Here is a 17,369-nt window from a genome sequence, read left to right as displayed (position 1 = left end):
AATTGCAATACTTCTTTTTCTTTTCTTTCTGAAAGCCATGACCTTCCTATTAGTGTCTTTAAAAAGGAAGCTGAGGTCAGAGTTGTTGCTTCCTGTTCATAATAACAGTGGAAAATGTGCTACTATGTGTAATTGGGAAAGTAATTTCCTAAAAAGAATTTAAATAGGCCTTGAATAATAGGCAAGTGTAACCCAAACCCTTCTCAAACCTGATTCACTGCTTCACCATTGTTTTCTGCCTCCATGGGAGATGATGATTCTCTGAGTTTCCAGCTACAGATTTGTTCCTGAGAAGTGGGATTGAAGTATTGTGAAAAAAATCCAAACTGGTTTATTTTGAAACCAGCTACCATGTGAAAGCCTTTCCTCCTGGAAAGTAATAGAAGAATGCATTTCACTTTGAAGTGAAAAGAATAGTGTTCATCATTTTTCTTACTTTCTCACTTTGTTTCCCTCTAATGCCCCAAAGTGAAATGTGCCTCTGTATTTTATATGGAGACATGTCCAACTCAAAGGAATACGTTTATTTAAAAAAAGCTCAGGAAGTTTATGCTTATGGTCTCTTTTAGAACCTGGGAGCTGTTGCCCCTTTTAAAACCAACCATTTGCGGTCCATAGGTCTGAATCCCCTCTCCCTCCTGAGCCACCAGCACCATTGAACTCGGTCTCAAGGAACCGAGTACATTTTTAAGTTTGTTTTTATGTCTTCTGCTTGGACCTGGTATTTTCCTAAATTTAGTAATTCTACAAATGTGATGATGTGCAGGTTTTAGGCTTAAGTTGAAACCATTTTTAGCCAGTAGGCTAATACAGTCAAATTAGCATATAGGCTTTAATACAAGCACATTTTAACTTTATTAGGATATAACACAGTAATTTTTTAAAACAGGAAATTGAATTAATATTTGGATTTCAGGGGTAAAGTGCTCCATTTGAACCAGAGACATCATACTAGTTTTATTTGTGGTCATTCTTGAGCATCTGAGGCAATAAGTATCTGTCTTTCCCCTGGTCTTATAAAAAAGAACAATAATCAAAGCTTGCTCCCATACTAAGAGTCATTATTTTGGGAGATAATTCATGTTGATACTCTAAATGAGGAAGGAAATGCTTTGTGGTCATTCTGGGCTGGTGCTCTCGAAGTGTGATTCAGAGCCACTTAAAATTCCTTTTGGCAGGAAGCAGAGTATGTGTGGCCAAGTGATATTTTTTTAGGCTTTTCTAGGGTTTGATGATCTCACAGTTCAAGCTGGACAGCTTCCCACAATAGCTCTATTAATCAGGGAATCTAGCTAGGTGTGACAACCAGTCAGAGATGCCCTTGTCCTCTTTTCAAAAAAGAAGGTACTCGACAGACCAACAGGGAAGCACATGGATACACAGCGAACTTGTCCAACCCTGACCTTTTGTGATCTCAAATATATGGCCAGACACCTCAACTTCACAGACCTTGCCTATTTTCCATCAGGTGATGGTCAGGTGACACAATAAAAGCATCACTTGGATTTCAGTCAGTTCCCTGATATGTTTTAAAGCTCAAGATAAAACTGTTGAGTTGCATGACATCCAGGGTACTTTGAATTAAAAAAGGGAAGGTGGTGGGATGCCTGGGTGGCTCAGTGGTTGGGTGCCTGCCTTGGGCTCAGGTTGTGATCCTGGGTCCAGGATCGACTCCCACATTGGGCTCCCCGCAGGGAGCCTGCTTTTCCCTCTGCCTGTGTCTCTGCCTCTCTCTCCGTGTCTCTCATGAATAAATAAATAAAACCTTTTAAAAAATAAAAATAAATAAAAATAATAAAAAAGGGAAGGTGGAGATGAAGTAAACCTGGATGAGAAGTTTTCCTTGGCATTATTTTAAAGACACTTGGCAGTAATCTTCAAAGGAGGGTGTGTGTTTATCTTTTTTGGCATGCCTTTTGTTTTACTCATTTTGGAGCCCCACCTTTTATTGGGGTAATATTTTATCTGATATCCCTGGCAGCTCTGCTGAGGTTGCTCACAGTTTCAAATTCTGATCAATATAGGGGAAAACTCTGGTAATGTTTGACATCAATTAGAAAAAAAATATCCAAACAATTGCTCTGCGGTTTGGAATGTTGTTTTTTATGTTGAGACAATCGTGTATCAATCTGAACGCTGCAAAATTTTGGTGACTCATTTACATAGAATTCAATAAAGTGAGACTATACAAATAAAATATCAATGAACATTTTACTTCACTTAAAAAATTGTTTTAGTTCTCTTACTCATTACCAGCAGATTCACTTTTTAATGGAAATAGCAAGTAATAAAGGCAACATTTTAGGATCTTCAACCACCACTTGACTGTAGACCCAAAATTTAAGATAAGAGGTTTTTGAGAAGAGTTAATTCTTTTTCTTTAAGATTTAATTTTTTTTTTTTTTTTTTAGAGAGAGAGATAGCATGCCAAGAAGAGCAAGAGAACATGAGTGGTGGTGGTCGGGGACAGAGGGAAAGGGACAAGCATACACCCCACTGAGCAAGGAGCCTGACAAGAAGCTCCATCCCAGGACACTGGGATCATGACCTGAGCTGGAAGCAGACATTTAACTGACAGAGCAACCCAGGTGCCCCCAAAAGAGTTCATTCTTAATGTGAAAATGTAGTGATCGAGTGCGTGGGTTTTGGAAGTATACAACCCCAAGGTTGAAAACATGTTCCATCACTTACTAGCTGGGAGAACTTTCTGCTGTTAAAGACTCCATAAAATTAAGAATTTTTTCTTTCTTTTATGGCATTCTGCATTTCAAGTCTATCAAATTGCCTGACACATAGTAAAAACTCAAATATATTTGGTGATGACATGAGTGATAAGGTCTTTTTTTCTATGTATAATCATTCTTTTTGAGTTACTATTTTTATATAAAAGACCCCTCTTTTGCTCTTTTCTAAGATCACCTGGGTTCTGCAGCATCTTATATGATTGAGAAGATGAAACATCGCTCAGCCATCTGACATTCCTTGCTTCCTATTTCCCTATTCTGTTGCTCATTGTTGAGTGTGCTAACAAAATTGTTTCTAAGCCTACTTCCTTATTGATTGGTTAAATGATGTCAGAAATATTAAATGTTTTATAACATTAAATGTTTTATAACATTTATGTTTTAAAATATTTAATAAATGAAGGACCACCCAGCATTTGGAGCCTATAAAGGCACAAGTCATCAAAACTAAGGAAAACGGATGTCATTTTACTGTTAAAAACTTCCAGATGATTACCATCTTCTATATTCTATGGCCTATAATCACCAGTAAAATTTGTCAGCACTCGGGTCTTTTTTTTTTTTATTTATTTTTTATTTTTTTACTCGGGTCTTATAACCACATAAAACTTTAAGAACTGAGTCCTTAAGTTCTCTTCACAATGGCAGGGTAATCCTGTGGAATATATGTATCTCTAATATCTCAGATAGCTGCCTGTCAACTCATTTAATTTCATGAACCTTACATGAGCAATTACTGTGAGACTGGCTCTGAGCCAGGCATTGGGACATTTAAAAGCCAGCACAGATATTTCATATCCAAAATTTATATGCTATAGTTTGGGATAGTGACATAAATACAAACAAAATATGGTCTGATACAGGAAATAATAGAATATATACAAAATAATGGCAGATTTCACAACAGGATGATATTCAGAGATTGATAATGGCCTACCCAATATTAATTTTCCCCTCTTTCTTATGAAAGCACTCATATTTTATATCAGGTGGCAAAATGCCCAGCTAAAGACTCCATTTTCCCTCCTCCCTTTCAGGAGATGTAGCCATGAGACTAAGTTTTGACTAATATAATGCAAGTGGAAGTTTGGGATTAGACTTCTGAGAAGTCTCTTTAGCTTGCGGACAAATAGCTAGGGCTTGCAGCTGGATTGTGGATGTTATGACTAGACCTCCAGGGACAATACTGGAGGATAACGTGACCTTAGCAATGGAAACCATATATAACGGATGACAAGTGAGGTGCCTGGGTGGCTCAGTCAGTTAAGTGTCTGACTCTTGATTTCAGCTCAGGTTATGATCTCAGGGGGTCATAAGATTGAGCTTCACATTGAGCTCGGTGCTCAGCATGGAGTCTGCTTGGATTCCCTCTCTCTCCCTGTCTCTTAAAAAAATATAAAAGGATGACAAGACAGGAAGAGAAGAGTCTGATTACTGATGACATAGCAGAAAGAACCCTAGACTGCCTCCCCTTCAATGTTGGGGTGGAAATACATTTCCGTCTTGTTTAAGCTACTGCTATTTTCACTGTGTAACTAGAATATGAGTGAAATTCTAGCTGATATGGAAGGTGTAGTGTTTTGTTGTGTTTTGTTTTGAGACAAAAGTGTTGGGAAAGGTAACATAGAGAAAGAAGTGCCCTGGCCAGCTATTTTAAAGAATGGATAGGAGCTGCCCAGGTGATAGCAGATGAGGATTCCAGTAGAATAATATTCATTGTTACTATTTATTTCATTAGATGCTATTTTCCTTAATGTTGTTGTTTGGTTTGAAAACAGTTTCAAACTTACATAAAGTTGCAAGAACAAGAATAATACAAAGAACATCTTTATTCCCTTTACTTAAATTTATCTGTGGTTAACATTTTACCTCATTTGCTTTTATTTGCTGCCTCCCTATCTTTATGTATTTTTATTTTATTACCGATATTAAATTTTATACACCATAACCCTTTAACTCAGTACCACTTTTCTAAATATTTCACTGTATATTTCTTAAGCATATTTTCTTTCATAAGCATAGTTCACTCATCAACTTTAGTAAATTTAGCATTAGTGCAGTAGTTTTATCTAAGTGATTATACTTATTCAATTGCCCCAGGGATATTCTTTACAGCATCTTCCCCTCCAATTTAGAATCCAATCCAGGGTCAGATATTGAGATATTGTGCTTAGTTGTCTTGTGTCTTTAACCTGGAGCATATTACTACAAATTGTCTTGCATCCTTAATCTGGAAATAAGGAACATTTCCACAGCTGTTCCTTATGTTTTATGCCAATAATGTTTTTGAAGACTATAATCTTGCCCTCTTTTTAATAGAATATTCCTTATTGGTTTGACATTTCCTTATGATGAGAGTCAGATTATACATTATCAACCACATATTTCATATCCAAAAATTTAGATATTTCATATCCAAAGATATGTCTTTCTCAAGGTATTCTAACTGGAGGCACACAATGGCCATCTGCTCCTCACTGCTGACCTTACTATTAATTGTCTAGTGAAGGTGTTACCTAGCTTCTCCCCTGTATAATTACTTTTTTTTTTTTTCACTTGAAACTAACTGGCACTTTGTGATAGGCACTTTAAGTCCATTCCAAGTTTATGTTTTTCAGCAAAATTCCTCTCTGGATTTACTTAACACCCATTGATGATTCGTGTCTGATCTAGTCTTTACTATAATGCTGCATATGATTCAACTCCAGATTCCCCTCCACATTAACCAGCCATCACTCAGAACTCTGCCTTAAAAGCATGAGACCTCTTTCCTCTCTCATTTATTTATTTATTTTTATCAATAGCATAGTCATTAGCTCATATTTTTCAACAGTTTGTAATTCATTACTGTATTTAATATTTTGGTGCTCAAAAATATTATCCCCAGTTTGACCTGGCAGTTGAAGGCTTTTTTCAAGTTGGTTCCTTGTTCTTATTATAAGACCTCATTGCTTTTTTTTTCCTAAAGCACATCTTCACTTTCTGACGTAACAATATATCTCTGATTTATCTTGTATATGGAGAATCTAGCTTGTGGGTGATTAGTGAATAGCATATTATATCTTTGAACCCTCAACCTAATTGATATTGCAAGCCTTTGTGCAGATAAATTTGATATTAATTTTCAAGTAGTTGGCTCAACATATCTCCATGAAGTACAACGTTGTTTCCTTTTCTTTAGTTGGAATGGTATTAAAGGCCAAATTGTGGTATTCAGTATGTTTATGATTACTTTGGTATGGTCTTTGCTTCTTGCCCTTTCAGTATGCAAAGTTAGGAAATATATACATACATATATATGTGTATGCTCACACATATAGATGCATACACAAACACATATGAACAAACACATGCATGCATATACACATTCTTTTTTTTTTCTTTTTTTTTTTCATATACACATTCTGATATATTTTAGAAATTAAGAGTCCACATCAGTACTTCCAATCCCAATCCATTTCCATGAGGTTCTTTCTTGCCATTCCCTGTTGTGTATTTCTATGTCTCTTCTTCCTTAGTAAGAACTCTGGCTCTCAACAGCATAAACACATTTACTCATTGCTTTAATCCTTTAAGATATCTTAATTGTTTCAGAATCACTTCCCTTTTTCCATTACAGCAAGCACATCTACTAAGAAAGATTTCAGAACTTGTTTGCAAATTCTCTATACCTGCTTTCCACCCCATAAATAGTATTTTAATAGGAGAACAAATTTTAAAGTCACCAGCATGAGATTTTCATCTATGATTGAACCAAGACTATATATTGAATATGGAAACAGTCTTTACTCTGCAGCTCAGTGGTTCCATACTTGGCACGTTCCTATTGTCGAATGTAAATCCTAAATGACTGGGATGTGTGTGTGTGTGCGAGCCCTATGCACACTACATATTGGTAAAGCACTAAGAGTAGTTTTTTTTTAATTGTTTGTGTTTGCTTTATCCTCTTCTATTTTTCATCACTCCCTACATGAAAATAGCAAGTTGAACCTTAAATTCATACTGCTAAATGAAAGAAGCTTCTTTGAAAAAAACTATATATTATGTGTTTAGGAGGCAAATCTATAGAGACAGTAAAAAAAATTAGTGGTTACCAAGGATTTGGTGGGGAAGGGGAGAGGGAGTAGGTGAAGCACAGGGGATTTTACTATGGACTTCAGTAATAAAGTTAATAATAATGTATCAGTGTTGGCTCATTACAGAGCCAACAAAATGTGTATACATTGTCTGAGCTTTCAAAGGACACCCATGTATCATTGCCTACTTGTGTTGTTAAAGGCACCTATCCCAAGAAAGATCATTAGACCATATTTTTTTAAAGATTTTATTTATTCATGAGAGACACAGAAACAGAGGCAGAGACAAAGGCAGAGACAAAACAGAGGCAGAAGCAGACTCCCTGTGGGGAGCCTGATGCAGGACTCAATCCCAGGACCCCGGGATCATGACCTAAGTCAAAGCCAGATGCTCAATCACTGAGCTACCCAGGTGCATGCCATTAGAACATATTAATACAAGAGGTTAATAATAGAAGAAGCTAGAAAGGTGGAATGGTTAAGGGGATATATGAGATCTCTGTACTTTCACCCAATTTTTCTGTAAACCTAAAACCTCTCTACTAGTCTATTACCTTAAAAAATAGCAAATCTCAAGTCTAGAAAAAACTGTACTAGATAAACAGAGAGTTTATATGTTACTGTGAATTTTTAGAACACACCCAGCACAGTCATTAATTAATTTATCATCTAAGAAGCTGACCTAAATATTGACAAAGGCTTTTTAAAAAAAAGATTGAATAAATAATGAATGAATAAGATGAATAAATAAATTCATGAGAGACACAAGGAGAGAGGCAGAGACACAGGCAGAGGGAAAAGCAGGCTTCCCACAGGGAACCCAATGCAGGACTTAATCCCAGGACCCGACCCGGGGATCATGCCCAGACCTGAAGGCAGACACTCAACCACTGAGCCACCCAGGCATCCCCAAAGGCTTTTTGTTATTGTTATTTTTGACCAATTCTTTTTCCTGCTTTTTAGGATTTATAATAAATTTGGAAATGTTTGAAGGTAGAAAATAATATTTTATTTGGCTTTCAATGATCTTTAAGCCATCATTAAAATAAACTTTCATAGATCTACTAAGGCAAATCCTATTGGAATTATCTAATTTCCTTCTGCATTATGCACCTACCACCCCCTGACAATTACAATGCTGTGAAGACTTTCTGGACTGTTCTCAGTGGCTAAACATGAATCTGAATTCAAATTTGCAAAGTACTAAATTGTGCTTTTGTGGTGGGGCCTACTCTTTCTTGAGCTTCCTGGTTCTCTAACTGTGGAGGAGCAGCCATGCTCCTGGGCTTGACTTTTGAGAAGACATGCAGTCTTATTATCTTTCTGCAGCTGTGGGAAACTGCTCAAGGAACATAGACAGGTGGGTCATGCTTTATATCAGAGCCTATAGTAGTCAGGGTAAAGGATTCTCTTTCTCTGCATCTTAAAGATAGTGACCTTTGATTACCTACATTAAATTGAAGTCCATTTGCTCTAAGATCCTCAGCAAAATTTTTATACCTGTCACTTATTATTTAGGAAGTGGCTTCCCTCTTTCTGAGCATAGCTGTGCAGCTGTACCCTAGGACTGTGTGTCTGTGTTGCTTAGCTGCCTCCATGTTGCTCTGTTAGTTTCTCTTGGCTTTGAATGGAAGAAAGAGCAGCAGCCTGGAGTGGGCTGGCTTTGATGGGAAGTACGGTTTTCAGATTGGTCCCAATGTCTCTCCCAGTCTTGTGATTTGTGTCATTTCCCTGGTACCCATTTCTAGTAACAGCACCATAACCTTTTCATGCCAGCCACTTGATAGATTTCATGAACATAAAGGAATATTATTTAGCTATTAATGATGACAAGTGTGTTGGCTATCGTCAGTATAATAAATGATAATATGTGATAGTCACCAAAAAGAAGCAAAATGCGGGGTTGATGAATACATTTGTGGTAATCATGCAAAATTTAACTTTATAATCGTTGAGGTCAGAAGAAGATTCGGTGAGAGAGTTTGGAAACTTTTTAAAAAAATTTTATTTATTTATTTATTCATGAGAAACACAGAGAGGGAGGAAGTCTCCCTCTGGAGAGCCTGATGTGTGACTCCATCCTAGGACCCCGGCCCGGGATCATGACTTGAGCCAAAGGCAAATGCTCAACTATTGAGCTACCCAGGTGCCCCGAGAGTTTGGAATCTAATAGTGTTAATCAGCTTCCTTTTTCTTCCAAATGATGCCAGGGCGGCTACACAGAAGTCATTCTTCAGAAGATGTCAGTGTGTTCCAGGCTTTGCTGTACTCTCATAAACTTGGAAATACAGAGGAAGAGTGACTATTAGAAATTCTGGCTTAGGGCAGCCCTGGTGGCACAGCGGTTTAGCGCTGCCTGCAGCCTGAGCTGTGATCCTGGAGTCCTGGGATCGAGTCCCACATCTGGCTCCCTGCCTGGAGCCTGCTTCTCCCTCTACCCGTGTCTCTGCCTCTCTCTCTGTGTGTGTCTCTATGAATAAATAAATAAAATCTTTAAAAAATGTTTTAGAAATTCTGGCTTAGAGACCATTAGTTAGCTAGGGCTGCCATAACAAAGTACAATGGATCGGGAGGCTTAATACATACAACTCTCCTGTATACCAAAGGCAAATATTTGTGTGAATTTCCTTCTGTTGTATTTGTCCAATTAATCAATGTATCTATCCCTATATACCACTATATTAATTACCACAGCTTTATAACAAGTTTTTATATCTGATGAGAGAAGTCCTGCATCCTACTACTGCCTTCTTATTCAGAAAGTACTTGGGTGTTCTCTTCCTCATCCATGTAGGTTTTAGAATCGATGCATCAATTTCCATGAAGAGTTCTATTGATGTTTTGTTTGGAATTTCATTAAGTCTGTAGATTATTTTCGAGAAAATTGCAATCTTTATAATATTAAACCTTCCTATCCAAGAATACAGGATCTGTTTCCTTTTTTTAAGAAAGATTTTATTTATTTACTCATGAGAGACACAGAGAGAAAGGCAGAGACACAGACAGAGGGAGAGGGAGAAGTAGGCTCCTTGTAGGGAGTCCAATGTGGAACTCAAATCTCTGGTCCAGGATCACACTCTGAGCCAAAGGCAGACGCTGAACCACTGAGCCACCCAGGCATCCTGCATGATCTGTTTACATTTCATTTAGATATTATTTAAAGTCCTTCTAGAAAGTTCCATAATTTTCTGCATATCATGATTTTCTTCATATTGTAATTTAGTAAGCATAGCTAATGAGTTGCATCTTCTATTTTTATCTATATATTTTTGTGAGATGTCTTTTTTTAGTTCTTATAGCTATTAAGGCTAAATATTGAAATAAAATTATTTTAGAACCAGGCATTTGAATTATATACCAATTAACTGAAAAGAATTAATTATAAACTAATATATTTATTAAGAAAAAATTTTACTTATCAACTAAAGTAATTAAAATAGTATTTATGTTATTCCTTTTACAATTCTACTAGGTATATTATGCTTTATAAGGAATACGTGTTAGTCAAATTTCTGCTAAGGAAACAGAAAGGCCTAGAAGGATAAAGGTTAAACAAAGCTGCTGATGGATTTCAGGAAATTAGGATTTGGAGGAATTGCAGGACCTTGAATCAGCTACATGTTCACCACTGAAATGAAATAATTCATAGAAAGCATACCAGAAGCTCCTGGAAGCATCTTAAATCTACCTTTTGCTAAAGCATATGACATGCCTGCCAGTGGCAAGGAACAATATTATGGTCTCTGCTTCTCTCCCACTGTCCAAAGCTTATGTGAGTCTCTTGTAGGCAGAATGTAATGCAAAACCCTGCTGGAAGGGATTCTGAGAACTGTAGTTCCTAATCTTCTAGCCTTTGTGAATAAGACATCTTAGAAAGTAGGTAGGACTGGGTTATCCATGCATAACCTGCACAACACAAAACTACAAAAAAGTGCAAAAAAGAAGTCAATATGCTAGATAGTAGTGTGTGCTCAAAGTGCTTTTATGCTGGTAAGGAGATGCAATCATTTTTTTTTTTTTTTGATAGAGTACTTCCCTTGTGCCCAATGACTCTAAGGAGTGTCTCACCCTCTTAACCCCAATTACTGTCTCTCCAATTCACAATCCTTCTCCTGCCATCTTTCTTTTTGATCACCTTCTTCTTTACCATGCAATAAACGTTTAAAACACATCAATTTCCTTCTCTGTTGTGTGCAGGACCTATGGCATGCAGTTGTTCTTTGGTTCTGAGGAATTTCCTCCTGAAGATGGACCTGGGCAACACAGGCATTAGAGGGTAATGTTGAGTGGGCAATTCTCAAGTGCTCTAATAGGTCCTGGGGAGAGGGGAAGTCTACAAACTGCCATTCAGGAATAATTATTGCCTTAGCACCCACAAAAATAAATGATCACAGACAGTACAGCTTTCTTTCCCTGAAGTAACTCTGGTCTAGTCCCAAAGGGTCTTGATAACCTACAGGTGTTTTGTTTGACTTCTTTCTCCCAGTATCCTCTTGTCTTTCAGTTTTTGTCTTTCTGGCCTCCAGGAACTGACCTATTATTTCGTGTAGCCCTACCCATGGACAAGTCAGAGAGTCTTCCTTAGTGCAAAAAATCAAAACAACAACAAATATCCTCAGTGCCCCACCCACTCAACTGTTGGCAAATGATTCATGGGGCCATGACAATTGACTCCCACTGAGAATTAACAAAAGACTAAGCCCTTACCCAGGGTGACAGCTCAGCTCACCTCCCAGATTCTCTCACTCAGTGCAAGACTCCTCCCCTCCAGTAGACAAGTAGTATTTCCCCTTGCAGGCCAACAGAGTTATAGCACCTTTATCATCAGGTATTGTATTCTGTCCAAAGTAAGCTAGAACCACACATCAAAAATAGATAGTGATGTCAGTTTGGATCTGGTAGGAACCCTTGAGATAAAACCGTGGGGGCAGGAACCAAATTGCTCTGAAGCCTTTGACTTTTCCCATGATTGACATGGCCTGTGGAAAGAAGGTTATGGTTAAAGGATTATATCTTTCTGCACACGTAGTGCCATTTAGGATTGAAAAAGAATCCTCTGAAGGGCCTGTTCTGGGTCCAAGACCTCTTGTTTCTCTTGGGATGTAAGGGGTACTAGAGTCCTCCTCCTTCCTGGGTTGTCAGAATGCACCGAGAACAACAGGAGCTGTTTCACCAGAGCTCATGGAGGGAAGGAGGAAAGAAAAGAGAGAAGTAGAAATTGTATTTAGGCAAAATGTCCTATATGAGTTCCACTCTTTCCTTGGTTCATTACAAATAACATTAGCCAGGCTAAGTTTTGTTTTGTTATGATTTCTGTTTTAATGTATTAAAGATATCAAGAGCAGAAGAAGGCTACAGGCATTTTAATGTAACTGTGAATTTTTAGATAAGAACAATGTAATATTAATTTCTTCTAAAGAAGCTGTAAATAATCTCATGCCCCTGGCTGAGGAACTTACTCTTTATGCCACACCTCATGAGGAAAGTACAGCTGCCAAATTCCTTTGCACAATCCCTAAAGAATGTCTTCACTTTTGAGAGTGTATTTGCTTGAGCCTTCTCAGATTGGGCTTGAAGGGCAATTGAGCCCACAGGGCCAGCTGCATACTTTCCCTAGGAGACCCAGGAAGCTACCTAGCCGCTCACAGGGCAGTGGGAACTTCAGGTGCAACATTAGAATTTTTTTCTGTGGTTAGGCATTTACCCAGAAATATTTGAAGTGCTTCAGTGAGGTTCTCTCGATGATAATTTGTTGTTTTTTAATAACTTTTTTTACCTTCAGTAAACGACTTCAGTGATACACATTTTAACATTTCTTGATTTGCCTTTGCTGTTGGAGCAAATAATAATTATATGAGTTATGTTGGCTTTCATTCTTTCTAATCTTTGCAGGTGACTCAGGAAGCACCTAAAGGAACCCCTCTCTGTTTCCCTGCTGTGCACTCTGGTGAGTGAGTGAGAGAGGAAGGTGTTTAATGCTGCTGTTTTATGGTGTAACTATTCTATTATCCCAATCTCATTTTACTATGAGCTGCCTTATCCAATTTGACTCCAGATTTTTTTTTTCTTACTCTTGGAGAAATAAAGATCTGGGTGAAAGAGTAAAGGGCCATAGACTTTATCAAGTAGCTTCATTAGAAACCACTAGGAATTACTCTTGCTGCAAGAGAGCAGTTTGCTCCCTTTTAATTTTTTCATCTGGACCTAACTCTTTTAACAGATGCAAAATGGGGCTTGTCTGGGAAAGGAGAGCCAGGGAATATATGCTTATAGGTGTCAGTAATCTGAAGATAGTGCAGTTTATATATGTTTTTTTCTAGAGTCTGAGATAAAAATGAGTGTGTAGACCACATAATTCCTTAAGTAAACAACAAGTAACAGTGGCTTACATCCATGTAAATGATACATGAAGAATAATATTTGATTTTGTAACATGAACATATCAACTTAGAAAACTTTCTATTCTGCTCATAGCTTGCTATTTAGCTTGTGAAAGTTTTTTTTCTTTTAAAAGTGGAGGCTTTAGGTATGACACACCAAACCTTCATAAGGAAATACATTTATTCAGAAAAAAAATGAGCACTGAACATGTCTTCACCTCTTCCTACATTTTCTACACCTACTTGTTTTACAGGGCTTATGGAGAAACAAAGCAAGGGAAGTAGGCGGATGCTAATGCAGGGCAGCATTAGGGATGCTGGGAAGGCCCAACTTCCTAAAAGAGTCACACATTTCAACTGTGAAATGAAAGTGAACTCCAGTCCAGTTTTTCTGGGGGCCCTCTCTGAACTCCCAGTGGCTGTGGACACTGGAACTGCATCAGGAGTCTAACAGAGAGAGGAAGCATGAAGCTGACTTCCTCATGAAGTCTCCTTGGGTTGATGTTGTGCAAGCAAAGATCAAACACTTCACATTTCCCAGACTTTTTTTTTTTTTTTTTTTTTTTTTTTTTTTTTTTAAAGATTTTATTTATTTATTCATGACAGTCACAGAGAGAGAGAGAGAGAGAGGCAGAGACACAGGCAGAGGGAGAAGCAGGCTCCATGCACCGGGAGCCCGATGTGGGATTCGATCCCGGGTCTCCAGGATCGCGCCCTGGGCCAAAGGCAGGCGCCAAACCGCTGCGCCACCCAGGGATCCCCATTTCCCAGACTTTTACATGAGGTTGGCCATGGGTGTGTGAAGTCAGGGTCCACTCCCTGTTTCTGTGTTGCAGAATTACAGTTAGACTGGATAAGCAAGTCAGATTATAGGAATGCTTCTGAGGGGGAGAAAAATCCTAACCATGGCTTCTTGGATCAGATGTGATGGTGGGAAGTCTAGTATTGACTTCCTTCCCAGAGGACATGGAATAATAGTATGCAGTGGAAAGTGGGGTGGTGGGCATGGTGCAGCACCAGCAAGAAGAGTGGCAGCAAGTAGCAGAGGGTGAAAAGCCCTAAGTCTTCTCTGGAGAATTTGCCTGCTGTGAAACCCTAGGCATATTGCTTAACCTCTCTGAATCTCAGTTTCTTCATCTGTGAAATGAAGATGATAATAGTACTTTAGAAAGAAGTTGTGAAGATGAAGTCAGAGAAGGTTTAAGTGCTTTGAGGCTTACCTGAAAGAGTAAGTGGTTAAGGAATGTTCCATAATTCTGAATGGACTCTGGTTTTACTTGCACACAAATGAAGTTGTTGGCAAGACACCTGACCATTCAGAACCTCAGTATTCTTGTCCGCGAAAGGAGGTTTGCAGTACATTTATGATATTTTTTTCTATTCATTCCCCCTCCACAGGAAGGAGGAAAGGTAAGAGGCATATTTTTTTGTTTTGTTTTGTTTTGTTTTGTTTGTTTGTTTGTTTGTTTGTTTTCAGGAGGATTCAGTTAGCATAGGCCAGAGGTTGGCCCAGTACTGCCAGCTCTGGCTTCTGCAAGCCATTCTGCCCCTGCTCATTCTTTGACCAAACTGTCTACAGTTCCTTTCCTGTCGCAATGGCAGAGTCAAGCGTTGGGATATGGCTCACAGAGCCTAAAATAAAGTATTTACTATCTGGCCCTTTAAGAAGATTGTTAACCTCTGGCCAGAGAACAAAGAACAAAAGGGAGGACTGATTCTGAGTTGTATCAATTATGTTAATAGTGAAAGCTGTTATAACATTTGTATTCTGCTTGACCCTTTAATAATGACCTTTGTCTCTATCTGTACTCAGAGCCAAGGGATATCATATTTTATTTGCTAGTGAAAAAATGGTGAATATTGATCTCGATGGTTTCTTGGAAATTTTCCCTGATTGAGAAGAAATATTCTGTAAGATGTACTTTTGTAACCGTCGTATTTTAAATTTTTTTTTTCATTTATTTATGATAGTCACACAGAGAGAGAGAGAGAGAGGCAGAGACATAGGCAGAGGGAGAAGCAGACTCCATGCACCGGGAGCCTGACGTGGGATTCGATCCCGGGTCTCCAGGATGGCGCCCTGGGCCAAAGGCAGGCGCTAAACCGCTGCACCACCCAGGGATCCCCGTATTTTAAACATAGACTTTAGAATTATGAGTCAGTATCTGTGCCATTTATATAAAAATATGAACTTAATCAAGTTTTTAGGTCACTTATTAGCCTGCCTTGGGGATTTGATTGGTTTGTTAGTTTTAAATTTCCTCACCTTCTTTACTCTTCTGTTTTACATATTAATAGTAAAACTGGCAAAAGTCAAGATTTGTTTTCATAGAAGACATTTGAATGTATAAACATATATAATTTTTTTCTTCCTGAAAGAATGGAATATTAAGCAAAGAAAATGGAAAATAAAAAGCAAACCAATAGCAGAAAAAAAAAGAAAAATGAAAAACATCAGAAATTTAAAAAGAGCATGAGATGTGTGACGTAAATTATCTTGTAGTATTCTCAATGACCTCAAGCTTTTCTTTCTCTCTCTCTCTCTTTTTCTCTCTACCCCTCCCTCACACACACACACCTTACTCCCAAATAATTGAGGCCAATTATTTTTTAATAATTTTAAATAACTTGATGAGGGGAGGAACTGTTGTAAAATCAAAGCAAATGATAAGGCATACCAATTCCAAAATATTTGCAGATCTTTCTTTTCTAGGGACATCATTAAAATTTTTGCAAATTTTGTCTCAGGAAAGAATTATCCAGTAGTTTACAATAATGTTTGGAAATTAAAAATTTTCTAGAATTTTCTCTTGTCTTCCGAGAATTTATCCTTTGATTGTATAAAATAAAAGGCACGAGAGACAATCCAAAGATGAGTTGTGAGGAGAAACAAGAGAGGAGGAGGAAGTGGGTGGAAGGAATAAAGTCCTGGGGTGAGGTGAGTGGGAGCATGTAGGCAGTGGGGGGTTTTCAGATATTGTGTGTGGAGAAGAAGCAAGGACACAATTTGGGAAAACCAAGTGGCTTGAGAGATTCAGTGAGAATGTTTAGGAGGTAAAGTCAAACAGCAACAGAAAAGTAAGCATGAAGGAGGAGGACTGTTTGAATTCAGTTCTGTGGTCTAATCTTTTGAAGGCTGAGATATTGAGAAAGAAGACACAGAAGGAAGGGTCTAATGATTTCACTTTTTTTTTTTTTTTTTTTGTCAGGCAGCTTTGATTCCATTTTTCTATGTGTCACATGGTAATGCAAACATACTCAGATAAGCAATAATCACTAAGGGGCGCCTAGGTGGCTCAGTCAGTTAAGCTTTGGCTTTCTGCTCAGGTCAAGATCCCAGGGTCTTGGGATCGAGTCCTGAGTCAGGCTCCCTGCTCAGTGGAGAGCCTGCTTCTCCCTCTCCCTCTGCTGTTCCCCCTGCTTGGGCTTGCAAGCATCTCTCCCTCTCTCTCTGTCAAATAAATTTTAAAAAATTAAAAGAAAAAAAAAAAGAAATAATCACTGAGAACTGGTTAAGTCAGACCTAGTGTAGACATTATGGATTTGAGGAATCCAAATTTGGGCTTGTGCCCTGGAGATGCTTACATTCTGATAGGGAAGACAAACACAGGAAGAGCTATTGATGTGTGTGTGCACATGTTTAAATATAATATACATGTGCCATATATGTATAAATCTAATATATGAGATATGTGTATAAATCTAATATATGCATTATGTATGTGTAAATATGAACATGTAGAGAAAGGTATATACATGTGTCTGCATAGCTTAGCTAATATATACAATTTAGATATATTTCCCCTAACTTCAACTGGGAATAGATTTCACATGATCTCTACAACCCATACTCAAGCATCCAGTGACCCTCTGAAAACATGCCTATTAAGTTAATATTGTTTATATAATTTATAAGTGAAATGGAGAGAATGTTTAAAAAATTGCATGTGTCTCTCACAGTTGTTCACAAGATTTTTAAGTGTAAAACTTTACATGTAATCCTAAGGATGTCAATTATTTTTAAGAGTGTAGTTTTTAAAATTCATTTACTAAGTCAAATAACTACATGCATTTTGAACGTTACTTAATGAAATGTTTAGTTTTTTAAATTGTAAAAATAGATGAAATTAAAATGCTGAGAAATTGTAAAAATGTGATAGGTACAGTAG

The 17,369-nt window shown here is 37.8% G+C and overlaps 1 protein-coding gene across 1 annotated transcript in view; it reads left to right on the top strand.

Annotated features, from left to right (window-relative positions):
- SCEL (sciellin) overlaps window positions 1–17,369 on the top strand; it is a 163,731-nt gene that overhangs the window by 26,843 nt on the left and 119,519 nt on the right. The window contains exons 2-3 of the mRNA XM_072782703.1: window positions 11,018–11,096; window positions 12,713–12,767. The gene's annotated coding sequence lies outside the window, so the exon portion shown is untranslated. The remainder of the gene's footprint in view (window positions 1–11,017; window positions 11,097–12,712; window positions 12,768–17,369) is intronic.

The sequence above is a fragment of the Canis lupus genome, chromosome 17, assembly GCF_048164855.1.
Source record: "Canis lupus baileyi chromosome 17, mCanLup2.hap1, whole genome shotgun sequence".
Classification (NCBI taxonomy): domain Eukaryota; kingdom Metazoa; phylum Chordata; class Mammalia; order Carnivora; family Canidae; genus Canis; species Canis lupus.
Note: the sequence above shows the minus strand (reverse complement) of the source record. Positions and strands in the feature narration are given on the sequence as shown.